Source organism: Rhipicephalus microplus, chromosome 2 (assembly GCF_043290135.1).
Source record: "Rhipicephalus microplus isolate Deutch F79 chromosome 2, USDA_Rmic, whole genome shotgun sequence".
In the NCBI taxonomy this organism is placed as follows: domain Eukaryota; kingdom Metazoa; phylum Arthropoda; class Arachnida; order Ixodida; family Ixodidae; genus Rhipicephalus; species Rhipicephalus microplus.
The window spans coordinates 232,605,450-232,626,694 of record NC_134701.1 but is presented as its reverse complement, the minus strand read 5'-3'; the positions used below and the strand labels follow the sequence as shown (position 1 = coordinate 232,626,694).

The 21,245-nt window shown below is 43.0% G+C and overlaps 1 long non-coding RNA gene across 1 annotated transcript in view; it reads left to right on the top strand.

Moving 5' to 3' along the window:
- The window catches only part of LOC142787527 (uncharacterized), a 294,797-nt gene that overhangs the window by 124,896 nt on the left and 148,656 nt on the right, over positions 1–21,245 (top strand). Inside the window, exon 2 of the long non-coding RNA XR_012889256.1 lies at positions 6,505–6,580. This is a non-coding gene — a long non-coding RNA (uncharacterized LOC142787527). The remainder of the gene's footprint in view (positions 1–6,504; positions 6,581–21,245) is intronic.

Sequence of the window (21,245 nt, the reverse complement as noted above, 5' to 3'; positions counted from 1 at the left end):
GTGATTGATGGTTTCATTGATCTAATCATGTGCGGCGTTTATTTTTTTTTCGCAGAATGCAAAGCGGAGACGGCAATGTCATTACCAGAGTAATGACGAACATCTCCAATCGCTAAAGCGTACGAATCATTTTTTTCTTTTTTAGTTTTTGTTCTGTTACTTCATGCATAAACTAGCGAGACGTTCTTTTTGAATGCACACAAGTATTGTGCTACACTTTTCAGTGAGCGACTTTCACTCTTGCCACGGTGCCCTAGTGGGTAAGGTACTCGGCTGCTGATCCGCAGGTCGCGGGATCGAGTCCCAGCCACGGCAGCCGTACTTTTGATGGAGGCAAAATGCTTGTGTCCCGTGTGCTTATACTTATGTGAACGTTAAAGAAACCCGGCTGGTCGAAATTTCCGGAGCCTTCCGCTGTGGCGTCTCGCATAATCATATTGTGGTTTCGGGACGTTGAACCCCAATAAATATCATTATTGAGTAACTTTCCATAGCAGTCACAGCGCTTACGGTCTTTTGTGACGTAAGCTGCACTGGCCGATGTTGAGCAGTCTCGCGTGGCTTAGAGTGACAAGTTTTGCGCAAGCGTTAGGAGCAGTGGCGTCGCATAGCGCCCTGCTGGCGCGCCGAAGGCCTGGAAGCTCCTCAAGAAACGTGTCACCCTAGTGGGCTGGCACTTCACTCACGTGAGTTCACTTGCCCATTAAATCGTCCGTCCGTCCCTTTGTGGTTTACCCGTCCATCCGTGGTTAGCTCCTCCGTCCATCTACTTATGGTTCGTCTGTCCGTTCGTCTGCCTTTGGATAGTTCGCACGACGCATACCCTGGCCTATTATAGCCGAGCTAAGCCACTACCAGTGTTATTATTTTTTTACGCTCATATCTATTACGGAATCACAAGGGCCTTGTTTGGCACCGAAGTTGTCCGCCACCACCACCGCTCGTAACCGTTATCGATACCACGCGCAGTACGCAATAAATTAAAATATCTCAAGTTGTCAAGCAGCCGCTATGCCACGCATATTCGTCGTTCTGTCAAGAATCTCGGTGCCCGCAACACATCGTCGAGGCCTGGCGTTTTTTAATGCCAGCTCTGAGCGGCATTTCTTAAGGTTCTAGAAATGCCATTTTATGAGCTCTCGCTGTGATTGTCGTTCTTGTTTTAGATGAACTGTACCAAGAAGAGAAAACTCGGATATATTTAATGGCAACCGAAATAAACGTTTTGAATAAAAATGAGCCAAATGACACTCACAGCCTTTGTAGTACACCAAAATTCGAGCACCGATTCAAACTGGAAATACTGTTACGACATAAAAAAATTCCTAACACTATTGAAACAGGCAAATAACTCTTTTTCTTATTTACGCTTCAATTGAATTTCACTGTTTTGACATCAAATAGCTCTCATTTAGGAAATAGAGACATTTTATACTTTCCTGCAGAAAACAATTATTTGGAGACAGAACAATATTATTAACCAAAAAAGGTCAATAGTTTGGCAATGACCTATGAAACTGCTTTGTATCCTTATAGGTTTAAATACACCATTTGTTAAAACTTGCATTAACACAACGTCCTTCTTACGTATGCTTCTGGAAATCAAGCCCTAAATGACCTTGACGCCAATCCTAAACTAGACGACTTAGACAGTGCATTGTAACACTACATATGACTCTAAAGTCTTTTTTAAAGTAATAAGATAATTATAATGACTTCATTGAGTTTTTAAAATGTATATTGAATGTACGAAAAGCATTTTAAGTTGTTTACTTGCATCATGAAATATTACCATATTTACATGACCCTCAACACAAATTTTCTCAAAGGAAAAAAACCTTAAACAGAACGTGTGTCACAGACACACTTGAACGCAAAGGAGTGTTGACACGGATAATGAGATGTACTCAGCTCTTTTTTGTTTCCCAAGTGGAGTGTAGCCAATCGGGCTCACCATCTCGAGTTTCACTTATGTCTCTCGGTACATCTACGAAACGTGATCCCCTTTACATTGACAGCCACGAAGGCAAAGTGTCATTTGCCACCTGCGTAAAGCACTACACCGTGAACGACTAGAACAATAAAGAAAGCGTCAGTTATTGGGGCTGCACATTTCCCTTGGCTACGTCGTGGGTGTCCAAAGAGCAGGTTCTCGCTTCAACCCCATCTCTAGCATCAGGCAAGGATGCCGTCAACTATATCGGCTCGCAGTATATACAGGAAACGACGTATGGAGGAAGTGCATGTCCAGCCGTTGGTGCCAATAAAAAGAGCCGGGGCCTCGTATCCTCACCCGATTCACACGTCTCCTGCTTCCGCCATGGTTACTTTTATCTCTATCTACTTCAATATTCCAGGTCCGTGTTAATAATAAAAGGTCAAACATCCAAGGCGACCTGAGATGGGACGTTTCAGCAGCCTCTGAATTCCGGGAGAACGCTACGCTTGCGTTTACATGTTCGCATAGCCTTTTGATGCTTCTTTTCTCTCTCTCTCTCTCTCTCTCTCTCTCTCTCTCTCTCTCTTCTGCTGTTGTTACAGTCGCTCCCGGAAGTTTCATCAACGTGGTATCTAATTGACCACGCCAGCGGAGAAACGCTCTGCGTTATACCGGTGATTATTTCATACTGCGGCAGTTAGAAGTGCAACTGAGCTGTCCGAGGCAGGGCATTCTAAATTGGAATAAAATAAATGGGCGAAGCGTTCCATATTAACATTTGCTTAGCTGTCAGCAAATATATATTGAGAAAGAACTGAAGCAGCTTGGCGCATTGACACACTAAAGTATTTTGACGCCTATTTAAGCAAAGTCTAGTGAATTTGAGGACATATATGTGGCTTGAGTTCCTCTTCAGCGCACTACCTCTGAAATCAAAATTGTAAAGCTATTATCGTGTCTCCATTGAATTTACATAAACAAGGTAACATTCAAAAGACACTAAAAACTTAGAGGACTCTAGTACGAGGTGCCTGTACAGAATTATGAATTGTCCGTGCACTGGATAGCTAGAAAGAACAAATTAATGTCTATCGTTGTGATTTGGAACAATTCAGATGTTTTTTGTGCTTTTTTAGGTTTCAAAACTGAATAACATGTTGTTATTATATCACATTATATATACAATAAATGTATCGTTGAGAAAAATGCACAGCTTCCTGAAAGATATCGATTCTGCTTTCGATTGCTTCCTGAAAGTCTTAAAGGCTGCTCACATCACATGAAAACACCCCTACGATCATTAGATAGCAACTCGTCTTGACAAATTCGGATGGTTTCAATTGTACAGCATCTTCAGGCTTCCATTCCTTCTGCAGGACGAGAAACTTCATTATGTATAATTCAACGTGTGAAAAAGAAATGTATGATGAAAACAATGCATGTTGTGGCTATGCCTTGCCGTTTCAAACGCAACCAACAAGCCGCAACAAAATGATTGTAACAGCCCCAAGACAGCCTCAGTTTAGAACAATATACTTCGTCCTTCGAAGATTGGATTTCTCTGAAGCTTCATGTACTTTCTCGGACAATCATATATCACTCCGCTGGGCTCTGCTCGAATTTCCTTCGCAATAAACGGTAACCGAAGAAACCGGTGGTGCAGTTTCTACGCGTCGTAAAATCACCCTATATAGCATCGCTCGCGCTCAATGTCTCGTCAAACTTGCAATAACTACCACCGTACACTACGTATAAAGCACCGGAAGTCTTCTATAACAGAAAGCCACAGGAAGAGACTCGCAATATGCTTTCTTCATAACAACAACTCTTTCCTGCCTGCTACCTGCCGTGTTGATGGAAACCGATGCTGCGGCAACGTCGGTCTCGTGTGCGATTCCCACTCTGCGGTGGGGAATATAGCGGCCCCACTACTTCAGGTCCTCTCCACGAAGACACGTGTTGTTGCCCTTTTACGACCTGTCATAAAAACGGAAGCGATTTCGCTTCAGCATCCCTTCCATTTCATATGATGCAAACTGACACGTGTAGGAACGCGCAAGACAGATCTTGGGGTCTTATATACTTATACTCCCTGGACGTGTTGCTGAACAGAGGTCAGTTAATGGTGGCAACTCTTGCGGTGTATTGAGTTTTCTTTTTTTTTTTGCGAAGTCTTTGCGTTTGAATTTATCTGGCGCCTGGCCAAGGATGAAGTTCAGGTGCCTTCTAGCAGCAGGAGCACGTCCAAGTACATGTGTTTGGCTTCATTTAGAGTGCCGGTTTCAGAAGGCGTGTTTGAGAGCACTATGTAGTCGGTGACGAGGAGTCATTAGCTTTACTTCATCAGATAACTTCCTGGTATCGGTGTACATGCCCCGCCGCGCTGGTCTAATGGCTAAGGTACTCTGCTTCTGACCCACAGGTCGCGGGATCGAATCCCAACTGCGGCGGCTGCATTTCCGATGGAGGTGGAAATGTTGTAGGCCCGTGTGCTCAGATGTGGGTGCACGTTAAAGAACCCCAGGTGGTCGAAATTTCCGGAGCCCTCTTACGGCGTCTCTCCTAATTATATGGTGGTTTTGGGACATTAACTCCCACATATCAACCAATATCGATGTACTTGTATGTTGTCTGACGCGTGGAATACAAGTATGCTATACACCTCCTATAATGCGTTACAATTAAAGTAAATTTTGCAGAATAATTTGTGATTAGAAAGTTATCTGAGAACTTAGAAAAATCTTTCAATCCCGCACACAAAAGGCTTTCGATAGGAAAAGCCGTTACCTAAAATGAAACGCAATGCTTCTAGATTGCTTAGTCAAGTCCGAAAAAGATTGTGCACGATTGTTTTTTCTCCGCAGCCTGGGCATGGTTAATCGGGGTCTGACTAGGTGTCCTAACGACCTACACGAATAACGTTGCGAAGATTCAGCGAATAAAGTGGTTGTGAATTGTCTGCCTGATGGCAAGAATGAAAGAATAACCAAATTTTCAGTTTTTAAATACTGCTAGAGTAATAAAAAACATTGCGTTATTATTTGACAGTTTCCCCTTGCGCTGTCGGCTCCCCGACCTAATGCGAGTAGAATGAGCTCAATGATAGGCGTGTCACTGCATATTTGAAGGGAATGAGGAGAGCCGAGTATTTATGTGCGTGTTTCATTTAGAAAAGAGCTATTCAATTGAGATCGGGTAATCATTGTATGTGTGAGAGATGTAAGTTAGTTTATTTGACGTACGTACTAGGACTGGCTAATAACACTACTCTATAAGTGCAGCCTAGTGCGAGATTCTAACTGCATCGATGCACAGTTCACTCTGTGTGTCGGGTTTCGAGCTTCATGCATAACTTCATGCATAACTTCATGCAAATCGAGCTTCATGCATAACTATTGCGCCATTCATAATTTGCATGTTTGTCCACGTCGTTTTATATGCTCACTGCTGTTGCGGCAATCGGCGTATGTAAAGTGCCGGTTAGCTGTATTCTCTTTGAACAAAATGTATATAAAGCGAAAATTTAGTATAGATTAAGTATAAAATTAAAGTAGGTGCTTGCGTTACTGTCGTACAGAACACTGTGTCGAATTTCGCCATATTCAGGGCCGGCGTACACGCATCAATTTTTGTGTCTGCTATCGATCTGGTCGTTGAGGGGAAAAAAACAGACGACAGAGTAAAATGCGAATAAAATGCATGAAACAAATAAAATCTCCAATTACCCACTTCTGGAAGGTCTCATTAAATCTAGCTCCAGGGGCCTCCGCATTGAATGAAACCGTCTCTGTAATCTTCCAGTGATTGTCATAATCTAAGGCAGGGAGTTCAAGCTGATGCTCTGCTCTTCACAGTTGGGTTAGCGGTGCCGTTAACTATAGATGTTTACTTGTTAGAATAGCTGTGGCTGCTTTCACTGCTAATAAAGCGAGCCCCTCAAACAGGCGTAGCTAGCAATATAAAAAAAACTAATTTAGGAATGCTATGTTGACTTGAAATATTTGATCCAGTCGATATATGTTAGTGTTTTAGCTCTTGTTTGTTGCTCTTGGGACAATGGTTGCAACCATTGACAATTATTTGTGAGTGGTGGAGAACCGAACAACTATACCACTTGAGCAAAAGCAGTGACAAAATACTATTGCCTTGTTCTTGTGAAGCTGAGCTGAAATTAAGTAGAAAAAAAATCCACCGCAGACACTCAAAGAAGCGGCCTTCCCAAATATCTACGAATTGTCTGGTGCATAGATGCGTCCTCAAACACACTAGATGACTCTTTTAGGTAACTTTCAGGTGAACTGATAGTGTCTGATGAACTTAATGCAGTTATTACTTTGTCGGCACTGTAGCTTCACAAAGGAAAGGCACAGCGTTCACAGGGTGAAAAGCGTATTTTGCTTAAAGAAGTCCGATTACTTGTAGGAAGCGCTGTCATCACCATCATGCCAACAGAGTGAACGAAGTGCGATGAACGATGAAGCACGATGGACATTTCATAGTACTGTAGTTGGTTTCCTCCTGTATATAATGTTACTGTACTATTTTCTTCTGTTTGTATTTTTCAGGCCTTGTAAAGCCGGACAAAGCGCAGTCGAGAGCCACGTACCAGACCAGAAAACCGTGAGATCACACTCAACCCAGGTGAGAGATGCTTTGTCTCTATGCCGTACTGCCTAACAAAAAAGAGACAACTAGGAACACATTTTTTTAAAGGCGGCGAAATAAAAATAAAGGCTTGAGAAAGATAGTATGATCATATCACAAAGAGATATCGGTGGCACCATAACAACCAAGCACAAGAATAAGGACATTACAGAATGTCGCAACAAAACCGAAACAATCCTGAACCACCGCTTGGCAAAAGGAATGCCGGATACACTCTAAATTATAGGACGAATGGATCAAGCAGAAAGCAAACTGCTGATGGTGGAATGTGGTTTAGCCTAAATGGTAAATAAGAAGTTACTCGATGTTATTTATTTAATAAAGCAGCGAAAAACGCATACCTGCCATCAAGGACAGCAGTACGTTATTCATATCAACCTTTTACAACACACGATGAATTGCCGTAGTAAGTGAAAGTATTAGGTTTGCCTTCGTTTTCACATTCATACATCCCAGGATGCACTAGAAAAAGACGACCGTAAGTGCATGTCTTAAAAACCTCAAGGTGGTGCTTCAAAATATGGAAGGCCGAAATTGAAGTAGTGAAGGAGTTGGAATCGAGCGAAGGATGAAGAGAAAAGAAAATGAAGGAAATCGGCAATATATTAGAAAAAAATACTGAATCGTATTGTAGCCCCACAAATTGGTGATGAAAGAAAAGAAAAGGAGACAAATGTGGGTTCCAAGCGTGCACGCACTCGTGAATCTGGTGGAAGGAAGAGAGTGTAGACTACGCTGAGTATAAACACGCTAATAAACCTACGTTCCGGAGATCTGTTCTCGAACGTTCCACTTTGGGCCCGTCTTGTCCAACATTGTACCCTTCTGGGTCGAAAACGCTCACAGAGACTTGTTGCCTCAAGAAGCAAAAAAAAAATGACCCCGTATCTGCATGTTTCAATGCAAATGTCTAAAGACGATAGTCTTGCGTCTGGAGAAAGTGAACAAAACGCTTCATTGATGTTCTGCATGAGAAAATCGATGAATTGTATTCTGGACGCGCTGCGTTAGAGATTCTCGATCCGTGCAGTGAAGGGGAACGAGCACATCGAGGCACGTTAGACATGAGCGCTATCTCGCAGTTATCTTCAAAAACGAAGAAAGGCGGGCGCGCCTGTATCGGAGGCAATAAGGTGTGGAACGCAAAAAGACGGGCAGGCGCCACCACCATGTCGTCTTAGCAAAGCGTTGGAAACACTTGCTTTTTTGAGCACAGCGTTGCACTGTCAGCGCAGCGTGATAAATGCTACGGTCTTTAGAATTACTTACGTATGTCTCTTTTAGTATAAAGACACACATACAAAATACTGACGTGTTGTTAGGGTGCCTCAAAGTGTTACGACGGACAAACAGACAAAAGTACAGACAGAAAGACAGGTAGATCAAAATGTTCACGTAAAACACCCCAGCAAAGACTACCGTCTATAAAAGTATTTTTACCACATTAGAGTGTCAGTATGATTTGAAGGATATGCCAACAACACAACCAGGAACACCCTGTCGGCAATTGGTTGAATTGGTTGCAAAAAATAGCTATTCAAAAAAAAATGGAGCACACCGGCATTCACATGCATAATTGGCAGTCCATTTAGTCATTCTATTTTGATAAAGCACGTAAAAGATTTGCGCTTTCGTGTGCAATAAATAAAAAAAAACGGTATCAACCTCAAAAATTACCCCGACGCTCTACACGGCATTCAATGGTGCTACACATGAACACAACAGTACTTGAAAATTTTCTAAAAAAAAAAACACGCTCACACATAACACCATCATGTCGGTCGAATAGTCAGTTTAATAGATGCGAAAACTGCTTAACTGAAGCGTGGAACAGCACATTTCAAGTGCGAAACGAATGGATGGTTCAATGCTGCACTACGAGTACGCATAACGCAGTTATTATTTATTATCTTCATCAGTAACAGTCGTAGCAGCCACATACACACAAGGTGCAGCTACGGAAGTGCTCGCGCTCCTTTACCGGCACGTAGTAGACACTTCGCTGCTTCGCAAAATGATCAATTATGGCCCAGTAGATACTTACAGTGAAAACATCGACGTTGGAGCGGGGCTACGCCATATCCGGATACAAGACAATAACGATAGAATATTAGAGATCATTTTGAGTATCTCTATTTGTGTATCGATATACACTTGATAATATATTTATATGTCAATAATAAAATACTGTTACAATGAGTTGATCATATTGAGACCTTCTGCAGGGCACGATAATTTTTTTGTCAAAAAGAACAGACATCTTTTCAAAAAAAAAAAAAACGGGAAGACTTTTTTGTGCTTGGCAAGCCGAGGCATGTCACTGGTTGGCAACAGAGGTGGTAGGAGAGGAGACGAATAAAGGGACGCCAATACGCACAGAATGGCCCATGGGACAAAGTACCCGAAGCCACTCACGTTAGGATCACGGAGGCTGTATTGTCGGCTTTTGCTTATGAAAGTCCCTGCGTCTGGAGGCTGGTGCCGCCCAGCTAAAGCGATTTTTTTTTTTTCAGTTGGCGAGTCTTCACGGAATTTTCCGAGTGTTATGTTGAGACCAAATCGATGCTGTCTAGAACCCCACTTATATGAGAAGCTATTTCTTCTCTCTACTCAGCCGAACTCTGGTTTGAAGTCAATTAGTGAGAGCAAATCACTGATAAATAAATGTATTATTATAAAAGCAGAATAGGTTATTACAAGATTGTTTAGTAAAGGTACATTGGGTAGATTTCATTTGTGCTAGTTAAATTGTGAAAGTTGAACACTGGCATAAAATACGCGATGAATTATGTTCTAATAACTCGGTAACTGCTATGGAGAGAGCACTCGCCGTTCTGACATTTCTTATTTTCCCGGACACGTGTGTTAAATTCGCCTCAATGGTTTGTACAACCCATCACAGCGTAAGAATAATTGTCAGGGCCCTTATGCCTCAAAACTATGATATGATTGATGTGACCAACGCCTGAGTGCGGGCTACCAAAACGGTGACCACCTTAATTTATCTAACGTGACCTTGAATCTAAGCATACAGGCCTCTAGCACACACCTCCTCTCGGAATGAGGCCACTTTAGTCGAATTTGACCCCACCACATTCAGGTTAATAGTAAATAGTGGGAGCACAGTCTCCACCACTACGCTCGCCAGTGCTGAAATTTGGGCGTTTCGGTAAATACTAACGAGGAGAAAAATAGCACTGAATCAACGGGGACGGAACAACAAGACACACAACGCGGGCGCTAATTTCCAAAAATGTTTTATTGCCACTCTCGACTGCTTATATCAAAAGGCTTTTTGTACGGAGAAAACTTGAATGATCCATCTATTTGTAAGACATGGTAGCTCAACTCTGGTGTGCCAGTACTTCAAGCGGACACTTCGAAAAACGCTAAGTTACACCGTTTTTTTTTTTTGGTTCATGCAAGAGAACTCGATCATATAGCCATAGCACTTCATCAAAAGACGTATTTCTGTAAAGTTGTTCATTTGTTCATTAAAAATATTACAAGCACGTTTAAAGTTCAATTTGAATGTAGCCATAAGCAATGACTACTTGCACGTCAACATTAGACAGAAAGCTGTAGGTACTGCGCAAGTGTCAGACTAAATCACTACGAGGTTGGAAAGCAAGCGGTGGCTCAAGGTATCTTGTGTGCTAATGTGTTTCAACAAAACTGTCTGGTCGACGTCACCTTAAAACGGTTATGAGTTATGACATAATTTTCTCTAACTAACTACACCACGAAAAACACGTAGTTTTGTGGAATGCCAGCCATTCGCTTATACCGGAGGTTGTTATACCAATTTAGAATATTTTGACTTGAGTGACAACGTAAAAATAATAAATAAAAACAGGCGACGTTTCTCTAGCGGGTCATTGATGCACGGTGTTTGCCGATCCTCTGGCGAGCCTTGACTATATTCAGTTACGTCCTAAAAATTAAGCGCGTAAGAAAGGCAGTGCAGCGTAGCATGTCAGAAAAGATTACAGATAGCAAATTAATTTTGAGACTCTTCTTTTGGATAGCTTTTTTTCATATTTTTGATCACCAATTCGACTTGTTAGTAACGCCTGCGCTTCTGCATGGCTTGGTATGAAATTGATTGGTCTACAAAATGAAGAGCCACGGCCATTAGACAAGCGCTGCTAGATGGCGCTCCCTGCGTTCTCGCAACAAATTATTGCAGTGTTTCAAGGCTTTACGAGAAGGAGAACCTTCGGCACCAGCAGCTGTAACCAAACCCTACATGTTTTAGTGGTTCTTGAAGGCGATCATATTGGCTTTGTGAGAACATTTCAGCATATTACATGGCAAGCTTCCAGCTACGTATATGCTCGTATTTGAAAGTCCACCCAGCGAGAATTTATAAAGTCGGTGCGACTTTCTGCAACTATCCACAAAGTGGATAACGTTCACTAGGATGCTACTAGCGACTCTGTCACGGTATGCTGTACAAATAACGTGGTAACTGGGCATATTGAGTTCTGCGCTACGAAACAGACTTAGAAAGTCTTTATTTCTCTTTGCACTCAAGCAATCGAGGAGTACTTGAACATTTTTCCTTCAAGTGAATAATTGCCTACCCGCTTCCTATCCACAAGCATTTTGTTATAATTGAGATAATTATCTTTGCGTAGATATTACAATTACATAAACTACAGAAAAAGAAATAAAAGTAGTGCGTCACAAAGGAAAGTTGGCATACCATTTTCTTCGCTGTTTCTCATAGCTGAACGATTCCCAGTTAACGTTTTAGACATCGACAATCGTATTTGCACTCTTAAGTACGCGGCCCACGTAATTAACAAACCAGGTGTGTTGGGACCCGTGAAAACTAACAGCTGTTTCCTATATTCTTAGTGCCCTTTTTTGCATGATACTATAGATTACTGTGGAGTAAGAGAAATAATGAGTGCTTCGCAAGCGATTGATAGAGGCCGGGAAACCTTAGGGGCGCTGTGTTGTGTTTTTGTTATTTTTTATCGTGGAAGGGTTAGGCATGCTTTTCGAAAAATATACCACAGTGCCCGCACAGTGTAGAGCTCTGCTGAAAATTCAGTCGTCTTCCGTACAAACCGAAAATGGCCGTTGTGCACGTCCACAACACTAGTGCGCGTTCACGTTGCGAGGCCTAGCATGTTCGCCAAGACCATTCGCATACTTCCCCGTTCCTCATTCATCTTTAACAGCATGTCTGATTGCGAGAACATGTCTTTATTCCCTCTGGCAGGCTCGTGTTAGCACAGTTCGATGACAACAGCAGGCGTCGATGCATAACGAAAGATAAATAAAAGAAAAGATTTCGACGTCAGCGCTCTATGTTCTCTAATCGTGAAGGTGCATTTGGGCCTCCAAAATGTTCGCGCACGATTTCGGAGGCTACGACGCGTCGCCAATAGTTTAGCCTCACGAATTGGCGGCGCGACGAACCTGGTTCTCGTACTCGCTCGTGCCTGTCGCTTCTTCCCTGACAGCGCGGGCAGCACCTCTTGATACCTGTGCGGTAGGCTACGTTCGTATTGAGCGTCACGACGTTAAAATCGGCTCGCAACAAGTTTTATACTGTGAAGGCTAAAGGTCCTTGACTGGGACTACAGAAAAACTTGCATTGACCCGAAATTCGTGCGAGCCATGATCATATCACCGAGGTTTTACTTTACATACCACACCACTGGCATTATTATATGATCTAAAAGTACAATAGAAGTATTAAAAGCGAAGCTGTCGAAGTTAAAGGCAGCGTGTTCTCCGTCATGAAAAACTTTACAGGTGGAAATGCGCCCCAGGAATCGGGAAATACGTACTACGAAGTGGAGCAGCTGTAAGCGTTAAACAAAACCTCCGCTGGGCGAAGTAGAGCACGTGTGATTCACGTAAAAGAGGGATAGGCGCGACGAAGCAAAAGACGTAACAAATAAAAAATAGAGAGGTAGAAAATTAGAAAGAAGAAGACAAAGAACAAAATTGAGAAAAAGAAGTAAAATTGACAGTACTAAAGAAAGAGAAAATTAGAGGGGAATTAAGGCAACTAAAAGAATACAAAAAAGCAGAAAATGGCACAAAAAACACAGGTGAGAAAGAGAAAAAATTATGTAGCACAGATAGAAGCCAAGAATAAATGAATACTAACAAAGAAAGATGGAAATGTAAAGAGAAGAAGGAGAAACAAGGACACAAATATAAAATGGAAAGAAACAGATGCGAAAATCTATGCAAGAAACAGAGACAAAGAGTCAGAAATAGAAGAAAAAAAAAACAAGGAAGGCCGACCAGCTCCGCTCTTCTTTCAGGCTTTTCATAACTAATGCAAAGTTCTCCTACAATCTTTTTCTATTTTTTTTCTTTCTTTTTTTCTTTTTCGAGAAGCTTGAAATGAACACGCGCTACATACTCTATTTCTACCTCTTCTACGCTGTTTCAGTTCATCAACTGCTTTTAAAACGCTCGATGTGCGTCCATAATCCAGAAAACGACTATTTTATTCAATGTTCAGAGCTTGTGCTTTTTCGTCTTGATGATTGATAGATATGCGGCGTTTAACGTCCCGAACCCACCATATGATTATGAGAGACGCCGTAGTGGAGGGCTCCGGAAATTTCGACTACATGGGGTTCTTTAACGTGCACCCAAATCTGAGCACACGGTGATTTTCCATCTTTGTGATCGTTTTTGTGCTATTGGTCCCCGCCCCCCTTTTTTTTGTCATTCCTTGAAAAAATTAAGCAGCAAAAAAGAAACACTTAGGAATAATAGGGTTCGCGTGTTTCTGTGTAAAGTGTGCCTTGGCGTAGCCCACAGTCAGGAAAATGCAATGCCCACTCTACCAAAATTCAATCATCGAAGCAAGTTGAGGAGTGGCTTTGGCAAGGTGATGAGCGTGGCCGGGATGACGCGCGCAACCAAGCCTAGCGCACGCATAGACCTACACGCTTAATCTATTCTGCCTTGTTGCCGAGGAGCAAGTATGGCTACGGCGTGGAAAGGCGTGACTAGGGCCTTGTACCTTCCGTACCAGCTTCTGTATGAGATAGAAGAGAGAGAGAGAAAAAAAGTCTCTGTAGAACGGAGGTGACCGAAAGTTGTCCAAAGACAGAGTGGACAATCGTTTCTATCTGAACCTCGTGCAGTGCCTTTACATTCATGTTATCGCCTCTCGTCAGCATTAGCAGTCCGTGGAGTGAAATGGGGTTTTGACTGTTCCTCGCCGAACGCCTGGCGACTGGCTTCTTGTTTGCTCTTTTCATTGCATTCCAGTCACTGCCCAGCCTATGCTGCCGCCACCGCATAGCTTCGACGCCGGCAGACGGAAGCTCGGGTTTTCTCGACACCAGTTTCCCACCATATTTCTCATTTATGTCTCGCTCCGTGCCGACCGTTCAGCCCAATTCAGTGAGGAACCAAACCATGATTCCTTCTCTGCCGTGCCAGAGGGAGCACTTATCGAGCGGCGTGGGCACGGCAATAAATGAAAGAACGCCACCTTTCAACGTCGTTCGTTCATAAGTACTACAGAGGTGGGGGGGGGGGGGCGAAAGGGGCATTTGCTTTCAACCACCGTGTGCTAGTGAATTATGGCAATGTTGGTTACCTGAAAGTTCAGCAGATAAGTAGGGCATTTGGGATGTCGACTTTTATCCAAGGTGAAATATAAAATGCCTCGTTTTTTCTGCTCCACTTAGAAACCTCAATGTTGCTCACATGACTGGAATATAGCGTGCCGGCAAATGTTAACCTAGGAAGGTCGTGCTATATGGTGAAGCACCGGTATCTGCTGCTTGACGCTTACGCGTAGGCACAGTTACCTTCGACTATTATATTAAAGACGGTAGTCTTTCTTGGGGACCTTCGACGCAAAACTTTATGTCTGTCTGTCTGTCAATTTGTCTGTTTGTCCATCCTTAACGGTACCGGGATCTTTAAGCGGCACCAGTAGATACCTCAAATGGCTGACCCCACCCGCAGCACCCACCAATGTTGCTCACGACTCAGCCTTCATACTTGGGCGATTGTCAATTAAAAAGCAAAATAGCGCATATCTCAGGCACAATAACAACACGTATATATTCAGTATGTGCGTCTTTTACTAGAAAAGGCATACATAAGTTATTCTAAGCACCATAGCGTTAATCACGCGTACGCTTGCACGAAAAGGGAAGTGTTTCCAACGCTTTGCTAAGACGACACGGTGGTGACACCTACCCGTCGCCTTGCGTTCTACACCTTATCATCTCTGAGACGGGCGTGCGCACCCGTCTCAGAGCCACGCGTTTTGTTTTTCAAGATAACTGCCAGGTAGCGCTCATGTCTCACGTGTGACGGAATCGGTGCGCTCGTTCGCCTCCGCTGCACGCTCGAGGCACTCTAACGCAGCGCCTCCAGAATACCATTCGCCGATTTTCTTGCGCAGAACATCAGATAAACGTTTTGTTCAATTTCTCCACACGTAAGACTATCGTCATTAGACGACATTTGCAGGTTAACATGCAGATACGGGCCAATTTTTATTACATTAGAATGAGGTATGCGCGATCGCGTCGCTGTGATGCTCCTGATTCAGGCCAGCTTCCGCCTTTATTTCTCTTGTTAGGACGTTGCATGCTGTAATACGAAACCACTACCTGTTCGAAACAGCAGCGCCTGTACTAAACGAAAACACCGGCTACTTTGTCACAGTTTTAATACACACGGAGTATTTCTTTCTCAAGCTGAACAGCTTGCTTGGAAGTACAGAATAGGTCTATTAGCTTTTTTTTCTAATTCACAGAGAGTGTTTGCTTAAGCAACGGAGGAGTTGATTTGTGTGCAATGTAATCATCTCTAAATAGCTCAAAAGTATTTATTTTTCATGATTACAGTTGACTGGAAGATCAATACAATTAGACGCAGATAAAAAGAAGGGAAAGAATATGGCTTTTGTCTTCAATTCGACTTAAGTGAACTCATGCGACAGAGCACGCATCATGACTGATTGCCCCTCTAGACCTCTACATAAATGGGCGATGGAAAAAGTATTTTGCTCAGTTTTTGCATAAAGAGTACGCTTCACGTATTACAAGTTGTCTCACAATTATTGTAAATCTTCGTGGCTTTTCTCGTGGTCACTCATGTCATCATCGTCTGCCCGAACCAAATCCTAAACGTTTCTCAAAAGACAACTTTGTCATTGTTGAACCGACATAGCCAACAATTGAATATCTTATGTCGATCATTGAAGTCTTGTTAACTGCGAAAGCTTGCAAAGTCAAACTAGTAATTTTATTCACTGTCATATCCTGAGTCTTCATCCTAAAAGCACCGTACAAAAGTGTCGGATGCCATGTCGATAGAAGGATGCATCTCAATATAAAACGTAACGAGCATTTATTAACGTGGTAGCAGCAGCGGGGCGAGCATGCCTGCGCTGCGCTCGAACAGTTATAGAAGCAAAAGGACGAAACTAAGCTTGGCAGCTTGGCCTTTATAGTGACTAGTGATGACATAACCCACTAGTGAAACTGCAGTGGCGCTGTTCCTTATCGGAAGTGTGTTGCAGCAAGTGGCCGTGTCACGCCGGGCTAACCAGTGACGAGATGGAGGCTGCGCAGGTTTGTGCGCAGTGGTTGCCAGAAGTGCAAGAACAGAAAAATGTCGCTTCCCAGAAAGCATGTTTTTTTGCTGGTTCGCAATTTTATCCTTTTGTAACAGTACGTGTTAACCACCGCATCTTGGCTAAACATCCAGTAGTTTGAAATATTCTAATTGTGCGAGTACTACCAGTAAAGGTTATTTCTCCTGGTGCGGCGCGATGACTAAGTTTATTGATTTGAAACACCAAGTGATGGCAGTACCCGGGTCGTAGTGATTAAATGTAGCCCACTTACCGGGAGATTCTAGCATAGCAAATTTCATTTTGGATAGAAGGGCGGCGAGCTAGCAGCCCGTAGTCGTCTTTCAATGGCTGCTGGGTAACTGCTATAGATAAGTGGTAACCACCCCACCGACAACGCTACCAGATGTGCCCACGACAGACCGCCGGCATTGCTCATACCCCCTACAAGGTTTTACACTGGAGAACTTCGCCACATTGTGCATAATGCAAAATTATGCACTGTAATCTTCAACTGAAGTCCACCGAATCGCACAGAACCTTTGTTTATTACTCCAATTACAGCTGCCATCAAAGACTACGCGACGTGATGCTACAAAGCTAAGTCACCGCGTTGGCATGGCTGACTCCCCCAACTGTGACAACTGAAATTGCGTAGAAACTGTCGACCATGTCCTGGGCCATTGTCCCGACTTTGCAGAAGATCGCCGGACTCTCTGGTGTGCCCTAGGAGGACTGGTAGATTCACCCTTTACTCTAGAGAACATCTTGGGTGCGTGGGCTTGAAGTGCCTCAGACCAGAAAGCCACACGAGGCCTTCTAAAATTCTTCAGGGCTACGTCACTGAACTACTGCCTGTGAAACCCTGCAACGTCTGCGCGGTCTGTGTATTGTAAGCAATATCCATCTATTCTTCCTCTACTTCTTTCTTTTACTTTCTTATTCCCTTATTTGTACGTTTATGGTACAAAACTGGGCTTGGTCTAGTTAACCTTCCTACCTTTCTTATAATTTTTTTATCTCTCTCCCTCTGCCAGCTGTGGACAAAAATACGAACTTGTGTACATTGAGAGAAAATATAAATCTAGTGGATGTTGTTACGCTGCCCTGTGAAAGTCAAAGATCTGTGATCGCACATCCTACAACTTCTAATAGTCACTGCTTATCTCACAATGCTGGAGTTTAGTATTGTTTCTATATTAGAGCAGATGGTGATAGCAGTATGGTATACAGTGCCAGTACAAAGAGAAAAAATTCTGAATTTGGTACCTACAACATACTAATTCTAATCTAGTTTGATAAGGAGCCATAAAGTTTGCCTTGCTCCTTTTATGCAGAAACATGACTTGCATTTCTCCAGTCAACTAGCTAAAGAGCTTTATGTGTGTATAAAAGACACGAGCGCTACGTGGCTAGTGCGTTTCGTTAGGCTTTTGAAAATCACCTTCTAAATCAACAACCAAGCCCTAATTTTTAGTTGGAATGAAACGACAAATGCAAAAGTGAAGTGAGATTACAGCTTTGAATATACTCACGTAAACGCTTATATAAGCAGACAGCCTATCGTTGGAGTGTACATCACGTCTCAACCTTGAAGCCCGTCACGAAGACGGTTTAATTCAATTGTGTACTCCAGAGTTAGAAATTACTTTTCCTACGCATTTTTATGCCCTTCGTGAAATAGAAGAGTGTGCTTACCCGCAAAACTTTGGAGTCCTGTGCCCCTGATTTCTTCTAAGTGAAAGGAAAGAAGCCGTGCAGAAGTACGAACTTGACAGCCTATTTTTTACAGTGAGCTCGGACAATCCCGCTGCTTTATATTGAATATATGAGATATGCCTGTAATTGCATCAGTGTGTCTTATCTTCTGTTTTATGTGCTTATTGAAAAGAGAACTCGTGCTAGGCGCTAAGATGAAACATGCGTATTTCGCCGAGAGAGTGCTGCAAGATTACGTACACAATTTTATAGCACCACCTATCATACAATACTTCGCAAGAAATGTGCAAACGAATAAATATCATTAGGTAAGGCATTCATATCAGAAACGGCCACAATATTGGGCTGTCGAAAGTAGATGTGAAAGCCGGACTGGAGGAACTTAGTCTCAGGATATAAACGCGTGAATTCAAAAAAATTGAAGTTGCTCTCAGCAGCATCGCTATATATTGAGGTTAGTTTCTTGCTCGGTTGGAAAAAGGGTCAATAAAAAAGGTTGCTCAATGTCTGCGTCCAATGGCTAAAAACATTGAAAGCTAGAACAATAAAAGCAAGAAAAAAGTGTTCATATTATCGAGAACACGCTGGTTTTGTTAATATTCAATTTTGCGACATGTTTCGTAAACATAAACCTACGCAAGGAACATGTGTCGACGTGTAGATTGTCAAAAAACGCGTAGCCTTGACCATAACATCTCTGCTTTTATAGTTTAGGGTATAGCGCGTATGTTCCACAGAAAAAGGCCAAAACTCAGTTTTCATCACACTGATACACTGAAAATCAGCAAGGGGACGCTTGTGTCGCGAACACCGAGTAAAGGATGCACGTTTACCATCAGTACCAATTGCTTCTTGGTAGTTTAGTGTGTACCAGTTCATGGGAACGATCAGTTTTTATCTGCGACACATGAAAAACCTCGACCCCAGCAGCTCTACTGCAAAAAAGGTTTGAGTGTGAATTGTACCCCAGCTCCATCTTTTGAAAAACAGTACACTAAACATTTTACGTGGCTTAATTTGTTAGCCTGAGCTTGTTTCGGGTTGCTGGCTGCTAAGCAATTAATTTATTTTATATACTTGCATTAGTGAACGTGTTTTGCAAAGCCATATAAACATTCCTGCGTGTTGTCTTGCTCGTTATTTAATTCAGTCATTTAGTGTTGCAACAATAGAGCGTAGATGTGGCGCTTCTGTTTTTTGTGCGTGTTTATGTTCGCTGTAAATAGTGCGTTTCGGTGTGCTTTGTCAACGGTTTTAGCGGCTGACCAAAACCATCTGTTTAACAAATTGGGGAATCCTTAAGCTCCGTCTTTAGGAGTTGAAAGTGATAGCAATATTCCCTTCCTATTGCGCACTTCAAACGCTTAGTGCATGAAATCTTCTCTCAAGCAACAGCAAAGGAACGACGAGATGTCACACAATGTGAATAGCGCAACGAATGGGCCGTCCAAGGCTTCGACTCATTACAAAAGCTTCATATTATTCACCTTTTAACTGTGGTGAATACCCAACCAGGTGTCACACAATGCGAATTGCGTAATGAGTCGAATATAATTCGTAAAGGGTCGTCGAATGCTCCAACCTTTTACAAAAGCTTGATCTTATTCATGATGATTTGATATGTGAGGTTTAACGTCCCAAAACCACTATATGATTATGATAGACGCCGTAGTGAAGGAGTCTGGAAAATTCGGCCACTTGGGGTTATTTACGTGCACCCAAATCTAAACACACAGGCCTACAGCATTTTTACCTCCATTGAAAATGCAGCCACCGCAGCCAGGATTTGATTCCGCGACCGGCGGGTCAGCAGCCGAGTACCTTAGCCCCCGTGGCCGGGCTGATCTTATTCGCCTATTAACTGTGGCAAAAACTCACTGTGGGAGATTGTGGGGGATTACTGGCATAATTGTTCGTTGTTATCAGCCACAGCATGAGAAAATTGCACGAAATTCTTTGCAAGTGTGCAGCGGGTACCACGCTTTTCTGAAGAATGGGGAAAAGTGGCGCAGTTAAACTGCACATTATTTCATAAAACCACTCAATTCTTGGTCAAGCCTCCACAGTGGGTATGCGGCACAGGGAGCAATAACAGAAACAAGAGCAATGTCTGCCTACTACACACTGATTTATGGCGTAGTTGGTACCCTGAAAATGGCTCACCACAGCTACCCAAGAAGAGAGAGAGTGAGAATTTATTAGAAGGCAGAGAGGTCGGCCTGAGCTAGTTCGCTCTAGCCTGCTACTATACACAGGAGATAAGGAAAGGGGGAAGGAAAGAGGAATGAAGGGTGATGATGGGGACAAGAAGAGGTGGCGCGTATGTACAGTAGCCACTTAGCATAGTACCCTACAGTCTAGTAGGGTACTATGCTAGTCCAGTGCTTTTGATAAAGTCTAAAACAGCCTTGTTAAAAAAGGCTAGGAAAAGCTGCTATTACAGCTTTCGCTGTGGCAATACTGCTCGTTGCGCGCAGGCCTGGCTTTTTTTACATACCGTCGCGCGCCCGTGTAAGTATACGCATGCACACACAAGTATAAATCGAACCCAAGCTATCTAGGCTAGTCGTACAGGCTTACTCAGTGGAGCACCAAGGAGGCTAAGCACGCTTTTTGAGAAGACACTATGACAACAAACACTGTTGGTTCAACTCGTGTCCTGGATATCACATTGACTAGCAAAAAGACGTAATGTACTAAACTTGTGAAAGCAATACTAAGCGGCAGTCTGTGATAATTTGAAAAGATGCCTGCCGACCGACGGAGAAAGGCGTACTCTCCAACCGGAGATAATTAGTTCTCGGAAGATATTAGGTAATTGCGTGTGCGAAGAGAGTATACGTTTCGTGCGATGTAGAAGTAACTCGATATATCGCAGAAATTTTGACCTGTGTGATCAGTTTAGTTAACCTAATTACTCTTACTCCGATAAATATGGCTGGAAAAGAACTCGCCGAATACATTACTCTTCGCAGAGTCTATGCGTGTTGAGCGGGGAACACTGCTTTACTAGGCAGACGTGCAAGTACGTGCTGAAAGTGGGCATCTAGTTTGCGTGTCCGGCTCAAAACACACACGAGGTGGTCCAGCATTGCCCTCAGCGACAGTATTCTATATTATAACCTCTACAGCAAATGCTTACACCCTTCATTCGTAATGTTACAGCAAGTGATCTTATCATGAAAATTCTTCGACAGTGAAATGACAAAAAGCTGCCGACCGAGCTCCCGCAAAGAAGCAGTTTGAAGGGGCCCAGAAACACTTTTTGAGCATGGTCAGAAAATGCTGCTGATCGGTAGTAGAGGCTCCCGACAACACGCGAGCCAAATATTC